Source organism: Larus michahellis, chromosome 16 (assembly GCF_964199755.1).
Source record: "Larus michahellis chromosome 16, bLarMic1.1, whole genome shotgun sequence".
Classification (NCBI taxonomy): Eukaryota; Metazoa; Chordata; class Aves; order Charadriiformes; family Laridae; genus Larus; species Larus michahellis.
The window spans coordinates 9452627-9461666 of record NC_133911.1 but is presented as its reverse complement, the minus strand read 5'-3'; the positions used below and the strand labels follow the sequence as shown (position 1 = coordinate 9461666).

The window sequence follows — 9040 nt, the reverse complement described above, 5'->3', positions numbered from 1 at the left end:
TCACAAATACACTGCAAAATCCGCCAGGAGAAATGTCGGCTGCTTCCCCCCGGCGCTTGTCCCCGGCCCGGGTTGAAGTCGAGGGGGGCTTCCGAGTTCACAATGCTCCGGGGGATTTTTGGGGTCTCTGATGGGCCTTTCCGCAGCCGTGGGGTGAAGGGGCTGCTCTGTGCAGTACAGACCAATGCTTAAGGGCGGAGTAGTTTTTGATGGTAATTTGAGCGGCATAATCAGAAATGTGTAGCATTTATAAACTGCTGGGTGTTTTAAAATAATTTCCCTTCTTTCTGTCCCAGGCTTGACATTTGGTGGAGAACGGAGGCTTTGCGTTAATTTATTGTGCAGAGGCGGGACGCGGCGTCCACCTTAGTGAAAGTCAAAGGCACGGAGCGTTCGCCTGTTATTTCCAAATACTCTTAAGCTTTTCCACTAAACTCTGTGGCTGCTGTAGGCGATGGAAGGCACCTCAGGCAGGACGACTCCTGCTCCTGCAGCAGCTCCCGTCGGATGGCATTCGTGGGAGCGAGACCAGACTTGGTTGTTGGTGGGACCCCGGCGTGGAGGCGCCAAAGGAGGTATGGCAGGGTGTGCCCCGAATTCATGCTTAGAAACCTTGATTTTAGGGACGCAACGGGCCAAGCACTGACAGCCGTTCATCACCTCCCAGCCCGGACTGACGCTGGATTCTTGCCCTGCTTTCCTGCGGCTGGTCGCCCCTCTTCCTGCTCATCCGGGAGGTGTTCGATGGAGATGCCCCAAGGCTCCTCCCGGGGATGTTGTTTGCAATAAGACCAGTTTATTAGTGGCGGTAAATCTATTCGGCTGGTAGCTGGTGCGTGAGAGTGGACTGTGCCAGGAGGTACGGCTTATCAAATGTCACGCAGATCTTATCTCGGGGGAAACATACTTCAATAATTAAATTAAATGAAAAGTCCTGGAATAAAAGCCTGGGAGGCTACGGCCTTCTGTTGATCTCCAAAATACACATGGAGAGGGAGACAGGGACGGGAGATGCCAGAGGGCTAGGCTGGGTCTCTGCTAGTTTTACTGTGCATCGCCGTCTATCATGGAGCTTTTTATACTTCCATGCTTTGTATTTTCTCCCTAAAAGGTGTCTCCTCTCTATGGAAAGGCCAGACCTGCAAGTTCGCTGAAACCCTACCCTTGCTACCCAGAGTTACGGCACATGTGGTTATCCATCGTGCACTGGATGGGCCAGGCTTCGCTTTTACGGCTGGAAATCTCTCAGAATTTCTGGTGAGTCACCTCTTGGCATCTGACACGTCGTCACCCGGGGTGCCGGGAACAGCAGTGCCCTGCCGTTACACCCGCTTTGCTGGAGAAAGGCTGTAAAAGAGAATTGATCACAAAAGCTGTCCTCTGCCGTCAGCACGGGTTTAGGCTCCCCTTGGGACGGAGGTTAACATTTGCATCTGCTGCCGAGGGATAATGCTGGGATTACCCGCTGCCAGCCCTCGCCTGGCTGCCTGGGTGTCAGCTGCAGGCTGGGGGTCTCTGCCTGGGCTCCCCCTGCCCCTGGTGCCATCCCGGAGCTCCCCCAGATCTGCGGGAGGGAAGCCCCTGCTCGGCTGTGGGGGTCTCCAGCTGGAGCCTGTTGGGTGATGGGTGCTTGAGCATCACCAGCGGCCCCAGGCTCCGGCTCTGTGCGGCTCCTCATCCCTTCCTGTCCCATCCCATCCCACCTCGTCCCATCCCACCTCGTCCCATCCCAGTTAATTGCTGGTCATTAACTCCAGCACTGGCAGACTGGAAATAATTCACCTCACCTCCTCCTGGGTGAGCCCCGCCAGCTCTTGGTGGCGGAAGATGGGGATGCAGCTGGTGCTGGCATTTTGGCCCCTGGGATCCCTGCCCCAAAACTGGAGGCCTGCATGTTTCTCGGGAAACGGTTTTCCAGACCTGGGGTGTTTTGCCGGGCTGGTGGACGGGTGGCTGAGGTCCCCGCGGCGTGGGGACAGCGGTGGCGTTTGTCCCCACCCGCAGTGCGTGCCGGAGGATGCTCTGAGCTCTGCCTGCGCGGACCATCTGCCCCTCGCTTCAAATTAATGAACAAATTCAGAAAGAAAAAAAAAAATAATTAAAATCTTTTCATGGGTAATTTGCGCATAGGAAAAAGGGGCCAAATGAACTAAATAAATCCTTCGCTGTGACGGGCTGGCCCAGCTCGGCTCCCTGCCTTTCGGAAGCAGGTTTTCAAGCCTAATGGTATCAGCTACTCTTTTGGCACCCATTTTCGGAGAAGCATCCCACCCCTGCTGCTTCTTAATGCAGCTCATCTCCTGCCGATTGCTCCCAGGGTCTCAGCCAAATCAGCACTTCAAATTAAAGCCTTCCCCGCCGCTCGGTGCGGGTTTCCATGGAGATCCGAGTGGATGCTCCTTCCTCCTCCGGAGCCGATGGAGTGGCACCCTCTCGGGGGGTCTGGGGGGGCCCCGAGCATCCAGGGGCTCTACAGCAGCTGGGATGGAACGGGGTGGGATGGGATGGGATGGGATGGGACAGGATGAGGAGCCGCACAGAGCCGGAGCCTGGGGCTGCTGGTGATGCTCAAGCACCCATCACCCAACAGGCTGCAGCTGGAGACCCCCAAAGCCGAGGAGGGGCTTCCCTCCCGCAAATCTTTGGTCCTGGTGTGCTGGCGCTGCCGCAGCTCCTCTGCTTTGCTTGTAACGTGCTGGGCTTGGGACCCGTCCCCACCGCCCCGGGAGGGAGGGGAGGAACAGCTCGACGGACGGGGGTTTTTCCCTGGGCCGTCCGGGAGGAATTCCCAGCACCTCTCCTTGCAATCGGCGTCTGCACCTCAGGAGAAGCATCATCCCCCTCCCCAGCTGTATGTTCGCTTGTCACAGCCGATGTCCCTTTGCTCAGTGCGTCGCTAAGCGCTGGTGTGTCCCCCCGGCTCTGCGGCTCCTGCGAGTTATTCTCGCCCGTGGGAGCTGATCCCCGGCGCCCCGGGGAGCTGGGCCAGCAGAAGGGCTTGTCTTCAGGTGGGGACCGGCCCTGTCGCGGGATGGGAGTCAGGTTGATTTGTTTGTAGCATCTTTATTTAAACTATGAATAGCTTTTGTAGTCCCAAAAAAAGTTTCCCAAGAGCTTGTGCGTTGCGGAGAGCGGTTTGGCCGTCACAGGCAGTGGCAGGTTTGGTGGTGGCAATGTCCTTGTGCGCGGCTGAATTAGCAAATAGCTGAGAGATCTAAGAAATGATAATAATTACAGGAGCAAAATTGTTATTAATGTACTAATTTACTTGGGAGCCAGGCTTTATGTAATTACACCCTGGGATCAAGATAAGGTTAATGCATTTACCTTCCCGGGTATTTTTAGGCCTTTTGAGTTGTTCTTTCCCCGCTGTAAGACAGGAGGGTGCGTGTTCCCGGGGATGGTGCCCCGGCAGAGGAGTCCACGGGGGGGGGGTTCGCTGCTCCGTGCTAATATTGCTAACGAGGGAATTAAGAGCAGCGGCCCCCTGTGCGGCGAGCAGCCCCGGCTGCGCATCGGGGCATCCCGGGCTCGGCCGCTTCCAGGGGCCTCCCAGGGCACGGTTAAATGAGTTTTCCGTGCGAGTGCATCCGAGAGTGAGCTGACTCGGGGGCTGCCGTTTGGCTGCCTGGAAATAACCCCCCCCCACCTCCAGGCTCAGCAGCGATGCCGCAGCCGCCCAGGGGAGGCAAAGAGAGTAGTAAACTGCACCTATGCGTGCTTCAGACTTTTCAAACGCCTCTGAAACCTTCAGATGCCAGCGAAAAGCTCCTGCCTGCGAGGATGCTTCTCCCCACCTGGGCTTTTTTGCCGTGAGAAGCTGGGGGAGGGCTCGGCTGCAGCGGCGATCGGTGAGACGGGGAGTCCTTGGGCAGCTGCCGTGGACGCGGGTGCCCGGGAGGTGCCTGGCTGGGTCTGGGCTGCTCGCCCATGACGGTGGGCAGCGGGGGGGGCCCGGGCACCAGCGAAGTGAGCGCGGGGACGCGGTGGAGCCACGTGCTGCAGCCCGGGGACAGGCGGCTGCCACCACGCTTTTAAGCATCGCTCCGTCACGGGCGAGAAAAGGAAAAAGCAAGGCAGGATCCAGCAGACTCCGGAGTCCCCCAGGGACGCTCTGGCTTCTCCCCCAGCTCTCCCTTCGTCGCTCAAGCCCACCTTTATTAATGTCACGCTGGGAAATGTCACCGGGGTTTGCCAAGCCTCCCGCGGCGCTTGGCCCTCCCGGCTGCGCCGTCTGTCCCGGCGTGCCCGCGCGGCACCGCGCCGTGCTGCTCGCTCCCAGGCCACTCGCCAGCCACCACCCAGCGTCACCGGGGATATTTCTCCTGGTGTCACACGGGGAGGACAGCAGCAAGCTGCAGAAGGTCAGAGCAGCCCTAAAAATATATTATCTGTATGCGCACGTGTGTAGTTTTGGCTTCTTCATTATTCAACACGCATGCTGCTGGTTAAAAGGCTGGAGAGACCTGAACACAGGTAACCTTTAAGAGCAAGGAAAAGGTTTAATAAGGTCACGTCAGGCCCTAGGGACGCCTCAGCTCGGCCTTTTGCTAATTTACAGGGAAATAAATGTGTGAGCGGTTGCGGGGAGCCCGACGGCTCCCCTTCCTCTGCAAAGCTTCGCTGCGGCACAACCAGACAGAAAGGGAAATCTGCCGAAGGGGAGTCGATAGAGCCGAGCAAAACCCAAAATAATTTCCCCAGAAATCAATGCGGAGATTTATTCCTGCCTTTAAATGGGAAGGGAAGCCGGTTCTGGGCTGTACGTCAGGCCCATTTAACCGCATCGTGTAAAACCATTTTTACAACAAACATAAGTTTGAGTTATGTCTGTTATTTTTGCTAACTGTTTGCACATGGCTGAATTTCGCGATGACAGAAATGAGTAACTGCACAAGGTTATGCAAATGAAGTACTTAATTAAGTAGGAGTCATACGAAATAAATTCCAGCTCCACCAAATGCCCTCTGTTTTTCCTCCGACTCTGGGTCGCTTCTGAGCGATCGGCTCCTGATTGAGAAACCCTTTTCCCGGGGGCACGTCGCTGCTTCCCTCGCTTGGGAGCAGGCTGGGAAGAGGCGTCCCCGGAGCTCCCCTGGGACGTCCCAGCCCGTCCCCTCGTCCCCAGCCCATCCCCGCCAGCACGATGCTCTGCCGAGCCACCCGCAGCTCTCCTTCCTCCGGACTCCATTAATCACCCTGGAAGGCTCCTCATACGTTATCAGGCCCAGATGTTTCTCGCTGTATGCTACAAATGTTAATTATCTCCTAATTACTTATTAGCAGAGGCTGGGCTGGCACGGATCGGGGCGAAAGCCAGCCAAGGGCATTTACAGCCCTGGGGGGTGGTACATGAACTAACAGCTGCTGCTGGCGGGGAGTTTATTGGAGTTCCTTATTATCCCCCACTCTGATTCCCAATATTTACCAAGGATTTACCTGGGGAGTCCCCAGGGATGGAGATGCCCATGGGGATGCAGGATGCGGTGGTGCAGGGCCCTCTCTGCTGGCTGAGCCCCCCGGCACCGGCGCTCTCTTGAGCCCGGCGTCGCCTGCGGCAGGTGGGACCGTACCTCTCCATGGCACTGCCGTTCCACTGATCCCACTGCAACAGACGGGGCTTCGTGCGCTTGGTTCTACTGAGTGAGGAAGACGGGTCGGCACGTGGTCACCTCCAGGGCAGGGACACGCCGTCTTCCATCCCAATAGGCGCCACCCCCCCTCGCTGCCTCCCCTCCACAGTCGCTGCCTGCAAGGGCCCCCGAAAGCCATCCAGAGAAAGTATAAATATTTGTTTCGGAGCAGCTATAATTCTCCCTGCCGTGATTAGATATAAAAAGAGCGCGCCGCTTTCATTTCCAGTACGTTGTTAATGAGCGTGGGCAGGGGACGGAGCCTTCCGAGGGCAGCTGCCGGCAGAGCGATGCTGGGGGCGGGCGCGGGGCTGGGGTGGTCCTGGGGCTTGGAGGGATGCTGGGGCGGGGGGGCATGGCGTGCAGCCCTTCCCGGGGAGCGTGGGGATCCCTCCCGTTGGCACCCACGTCACTGGCGGCCGCGGGAAGATCCGCTGGGAAAGCTCATGCTTTGAGAGGCAGCGGGTCGCTCCGGCCCCGAAAGTCAGGATGAGCTCTAGCCGAGGGGATGTGCACCGGGATAAAAATCGCTATAAGGCAAGGAAAAGGCACTCGGGCCTTTCTTGGCAGAAATTCCCGAGTGCCGGAGTGCGGGGTGCATTGATGCCGGGAGCGGGTCCGGACCCTGCAAGCGCTTCGGCATCTGCGGGGTGTTGTCTCTGGACATGTTGAGGGTTTGCGACACCTCGTCCGGAGGGTTTATGCTGGTTTGCCCGATGATTTCGCAAATACCCGTTTCCCATGGAATATGGTCTCTTCTTCCACATGGAAAGGCTGTTTTATTCCGATCCGCAGCAAAGAGTGATGAAATCCATTACCAGGGATGCTCTGCAAGCGTCTGTGGCTCAGCTCCTGCGAGCTCCTATTTCCTCCCAGAGACTGATAAGTTGGGGGCTGCCCGTTTCGGTGGGATCTTTCATCTTCTGAAGCGCCATGTAATTTAGATGAAGGAGGTTTGGTAAATTTCTGTGGGTTTTTTTTTTTTTTTTCTGGTGTACAAAAAATTCCCCCCATGGTCTTGGTCCATCACCGTTTCCCTGTTGTTTCTGTTCCCGGGAGCGCAGGGAAACCCCACCCCACCTCACGGCCCCACCATCCATGGATTTCTCCCCTCTCCCCTGCTGACGAGGGTGGTTAATAATTGCAGCGGGGCTCGTTTCACTTCTTGGGCTCACTTTGGAGAAGATACAGATTCTGATTGCTGGCGGTAATTGCGCTGATGACTGTCCCGGTGGTACTGACCTCATTTACAGCCAGGCCAGGATGCGGAGAGGGTTGTTTTTTTTTTTTCTCTTATAAAGAAATAACATCGAGGTGAGGATGATCCCCTCCCCGTTCCTGCACGCTCATGCGCAAGGCGGCCGCAGAGGCACCCAGCGCCTCCCGGCTGGATGCACGGACCCCTCCGGCGGACCCGAGCTGTGGGCAGAGGAAGATGCGGGATGCTGGGAGCGGAGCCGGGGGGGGGGCCGGGCAGGGTGGGGGCTGCTCTGCCGGAGCTGTTAATTTGAAGGCAGCGTTGCACAGATGGGAGTGGAGGAGCCAAGCTGCCACCATTTGAAGCTCCCTGAGCATTTTGCACGCTAAGAAAGAGAAAAAAAAAAAATATCAAATCCTGCTGGCAGTTAATGGAGTATTTGTTAAAAATATCCCTTTCCCGATGTGCAGAATTTAAAGTTCTTCCTCCTTTTTTTTTTTTCCCCTTCCCCTCCTCATTTGTTGCCCTCTGGAGGTCCTTGGTTTAAGCGTCGTGGTTAAACCTGCCATCGCTGCCTGCGGAGCCCCCACCGTGCCAGGGAGGGATGCGAGGGCCAGGGGGGGACGGTCCCGGGTGGTGCCTTGGGATGGATGTTGCCCCTTCGCCTGGGGACATGTCCCAGAGCCCCGTACCAGGGGTTTGTGCCAGCGCTGCCAGGTGGGAAGAACCGACCGCCAACCTATGGTGTGTGAAAAACCCTTGGTCTGGGAGCCCAACCCTCCTCCCTGGAGCCTGCGGAGTTATTTTGGATTTAAAGCAGACCCCCCCCCATGTTGGGTGCTGGCATCTCCCCGCGAGCCCGACCCTGCCTGGGCTGCAGAGGGTGGGTTTGCAACGCTAGCCCCGCACAGCCGGCGGCTCTTTCCATCGCCTCCTCTCGCTCCACCACAGAGTTCCCAGGGGTGGGATCGGAAAGGCTTAAAGGGGGGAAACGGCTTGTTTGGGGAAGTTACGGCCCAAATTGAAGCCATCTGTGAGGCCGCGCAGTTCCTGCCATCCAGCACATCCCCAAGCTGTCCCTCGTGCTCAGTCATCTCGCGGTGGCAGCCGGGCTCGTGTCACCGCCCCCCGCGGCACCAAACGGGGACCGGGCAGAGCATCGCCGGGACGGGGCTGGAGCAGGGGCTGGAAAAGGCGCAGCCCCTCCGGCTGACAGCTGCTGGCCGGCTTCGTCAGCACCGTGCAAATACTATTTAGGAAAAAGCCAAACCAAACACAACCAAGCAAGAACAAAGAGCAACTTTTGTGGAAGTTTTACTTTTAGCTCTGTCCAGTGCAAAAAACCAAACTAAAGCCAGTAGAAAACCCCACCCCCAGAATGCGAAGAGTTGGAAGGCGAATGTCACCGCAGCTTTGATGCCCTCCGGAGGAAGCGCTGGTGCTATCGGTTTAGAAGCGTTACATTTGCATGTTCACGTCCCCTAATTTGCTCTTCGGGGGCTGAAACCTAATAACTAACGAAGGAAGTCTTCCTGGGCGTGCAGAGGAAACCCTGACTATGTCACAGATGCGCTAAGAAAAATAATCAGACATAAATAAGCGTATGTCCCAAAGAAAAGGCTTCCTGTAATTAAAAACTTAGCAAAGACAAAAATAATTTCTGTGCACGGGCGGGGGGGGACTGACCCACGCAGCCCCACGGCCACAGGGTGGGCTGCAGGCGGCCAGGGAAGGTGGCAGCCCCCGTGCCCTGCGTGACGCTGAGTCCCCAAGGCTGGGATGTGCCCGAACGCGGGGGGGCGAGGGGGGCAAGGGCGAGGGGTGGTGCCCTTCACTCGCAAGGGAAGAGCAACAATATGCTTTATCGATAAAAACCAGTGATTTAACAAATTTTGATAGTACTTTCCATCCTGATGACTAGGCCGGATGCTGGCAGGGGGGATGCCGAGGGGGATGCTGAGGGGGAAGAAGATGAGGAGGGATGCTGGAGGAGGGGGATGCTGAGGAGGGATGCTGGCAGGGGGACGCTGAGGGGGGGTGCTGAGGGGGCTGGAGACCCTCTTGGCTGTACAGCAGCGAGAGGCACTGAGCCGTGTGATGGGAATGGGCTGGTTTTAGGGAGCCGGGACGGATGCAGCGAGCGCCCAGGGACCCGCCGTTACCGGCATGAGCTGCTGGAAGGCTATTGATGGGGGCTGGACGACCAACC

At 57.3% G+C, this 9040-nt stretch overlaps 1 long non-coding RNA gene across 1 annotated transcript; it reads left to right on the top strand.

Annotated features, from left to right (window-relative positions):
* Positions 1-322: 322 nt before the first annotated feature.
* Positions 323-7753, top strand: LOC141732100 (uncharacterized). Its single transcript, XR_012583949.1, has 3 exons — positions 323-575; positions 1112-1257; positions 6935-7753. It is a non-coding gene; the product is annotated as an uncharacterized LOC141732100 (long non-coding RNA).
* The last annotated feature ends 1287 nt before the right edge of the window (positions 7754-9040 follow it).